A 2,809-nucleotide genomic window follows, 5' to 3' on the forward strand; every position below is an offset into this window, starting at 1 on the left:
CCTTTATTTTAATTTTTTATAATTTTATGTACGAATTATCTACTTTAAACGATAAATAATTAAGTTTATATTTATTTATACTTTTCGAAATGTATTTATTTGAAAAGAAAACACAAATCTTGTTATTGGATAGAATTAAATGTAGGAAATTAACATGGAAAAGTTACACACTAAAAAAACTATTAACTTTTGTAATTTTTCTTCAGAATATTATCTAAATTTTATCGAGAGTGTATTTAATTTCAAAATATTCGATGTATTGTTTTCCGTTCTCGAAAATGATTTCAGGATGACATCTTTTCAAATGTCGTGAGGCTGCATCAGATCTGGATAATCTGCGGTAAATAAAATATTTGCAAAAATTATGGATTGAAATGTGTATGTTAGAAAAAATACTTTCTACTGCAGATATTGCAAATGTAGATTTTTTTGGCATGGCTCGATCTTTCATGTCTTGCCAAATTGTCGGGTCTAGCGTTATAAGTCCAACAAATCTGGAAATGTGGACCAAATCATATTATGGAATCTTATGCATATTTTAAATATACCAAAAAAATCATGATTAGCTGAATCCAACTTTTTTTTGCAGATAATTTTTATGCTTAAATGAGTTAAATGTAGTAAAATCGTCTAATTATGTATAAATGAATGATATATTTAGTTACTTTGCATTTCCTAATTTTTTTGAAAAACGGCAAATAACCCATTTTTAAGGTGTGGTTGAAGGACTTGAGTTTTTAGAGGAATGCTGCCTTGATAAGGTATGAGCCTCCACTAAACTGCAATTATTTGAGCTTATCTACCTTAAGCATAAAGTGTTATCATGTAGAGTGATATTTTGGCAGGAAACTACCATCCACAAACTGATAAGCTTTTGTTTTAAGTTCAATGCTACTTGACGACGGATTTAGATATGATTAAAGGATTTTGGAATAAGTCTTCTCATCAAATTTTTTAACTGTATTTAGTTTCATCACGTTATTTTCCGTGTGTAATTTTAAAAAAAATTAAAAAAAAATATTCATTAGCGATGAAAACTACTGTTCATCCAATATTATTAGTCGCAAAAAATTCTGGAAGGTTACCTGGCAGATTATTTATTTTTCAATTAGCAACCAAATAACCTCTCAGAAAATTTTCCAAAAAATTGCGACTAATAATACTGGATGAACAGTATGAAGAATTGCTTTAAACTGATACTTGGTTAGATTTTGTAATATACATATTTCAGCATTTATGTAGATACGTTTGGCGACTAACTTCTGCACACACTTATCTGCATATTTAATTATGGTTGAATTTTTATTATTAGCGACTCTTCTTGGTTAATTTCTAAATTATTTACAAGCTGGTGGATAATTACATGTTTATAAAAATTGGAAATTGAATTATTTATGTAAGTGCTTCTCCCGAATAATAAACCATTACAATTTTTTTACAAAAATGTCACAATTTAATATTTTACACTACCGTCACACCGCCAACTCCGGAAAGCTGCATATATTTTAAACGATGGCAATTGTCACCCTCCCGCGTAAGGTCAAGGTAATGTGATAAGGCATGCATTTAAAGCCTCTCCAATTAAATAGGAAGTACCCTCCAAATATTTTAAAAGTACCCTTCATGGATACCTGTCTCTTAAAGTTATTTTTGAATTAGGATTTTGGTGGCAAACTACCTATTAGAATAATGTACATACAGTATCCCACTAAATTGTAGATGCAGTGCATGCATGCCTTATACAAATCATCCTCCATAACGACAATTGTCTTCCCTCCGCACCATGGCACCAAAATTTCGAACGACAAAAGTCTTCCTCGCGCATCATGGCAAAAAAATGATAATGGAATTTGATATTTTTTTATAATTCGACCCAAATCTGTGGTTAGAATTGGGAAAATTTTTTTATATTCCCTCACATCTCGACAACGCATATACACTAAATCGTCAGCAATAACGTAACCGTCGAATCCGTCACCGCATTCCCCACCCGCACCGTCCATTTATTCGAAATCATGCCGAACGGCCCACACCTCGCTCCAATCGGTCGAAACGATTTGGCCACCTTCCTCTCCCATTTCACGGTACACTGCTTTCTCGCAAAGGCCACAAACTCACGCGACTTTTCATACCCCTTCGCCGCTTGGGGAAGAAGTGCAAATTGAAATGCTAACGCAACCCCGGCCGTTAAGGGAAGTAGTGCATACACAAAAATTGGAAGTGATACGTACATCCTTATTGTCCCATAAATTGAACAAACTATTATGCAAACTCCACAAAATAGGAGAGGTGGTACGGATCTGTAACAAAATGCGGCGTTGATGTATTGATTCCACACTTGGAATTCGCGGTAAAGCCGAATTTCCCCGGGGAAAAGGGCCCCTCGGTTTCGGCTTTTGAATTTAAGTATTTCCCGCAATAAGGAGGCTCCTTGGGAAATACTTTGCATAACGATGAGTCCCACGAGGAGAAAGGCGACAGCGGATTTTACCACTTCGCCAGATAAGACGTAGGCCAAGAAAAAGGTGATGATTTGCAGAATTAAATTCCAGATCAAGGATTTAGATGTAAAATAATTATTGAGGGGGTGCAAATATAGTAAAACTAGTCCAGGTCCTATCAAAATTATGAGCAGGATGAGTGGTCCCTTTAAGAAAAATTTTAAGAGGAGCAACATCCAGGGTGGGGATCGTTTCCTAGGAATGTTGTGCCAGAGTCCTAGATACAACATTTTATTTATTTATTAAGTACATACGCTTAAAACAAAAATTTGTCAAATCAACACCGCCGGTGTCAATGTATGACTTAA

General features: G+C 34.3%; 1 long non-coding RNA gene across 1 annotated transcript; it reads right to left on the reverse strand.

Annotated features, from left to right (window-relative positions):
- Nucleotides 1–223: 223 nt before the first annotated feature.
- Nucleotides 224–766, reverse strand: LOC118437261. Its single transcript, XR_004835986.1, has 3 exons — nt 666–766; nt 397–494; nt 224–335 (listed from the first exon to the last, which is right to left on the reverse strand). It is a non-coding gene; the product is annotated as an uncharacterized LOC118437261 (long non-coding RNA).
- Between the last annotated feature and the right edge of the window lie 2,043 nt (nt 767–2,809).

The sequence above is a fragment of the Folsomia candida genome, unplaced genomic scaffold (assembly GCF_002217175.1).
Source record: "Folsomia candida strain VU population unplaced genomic scaffold, ASM221717v1 Fcan01_Sc012, whole genome shotgun sequence".
NCBI classification, from domain to species: domain Eukaryota; kingdom Metazoa; phylum Arthropoda; class Collembola; order Entomobryomorpha; family Isotomidae; genus Folsomia; species Folsomia candida.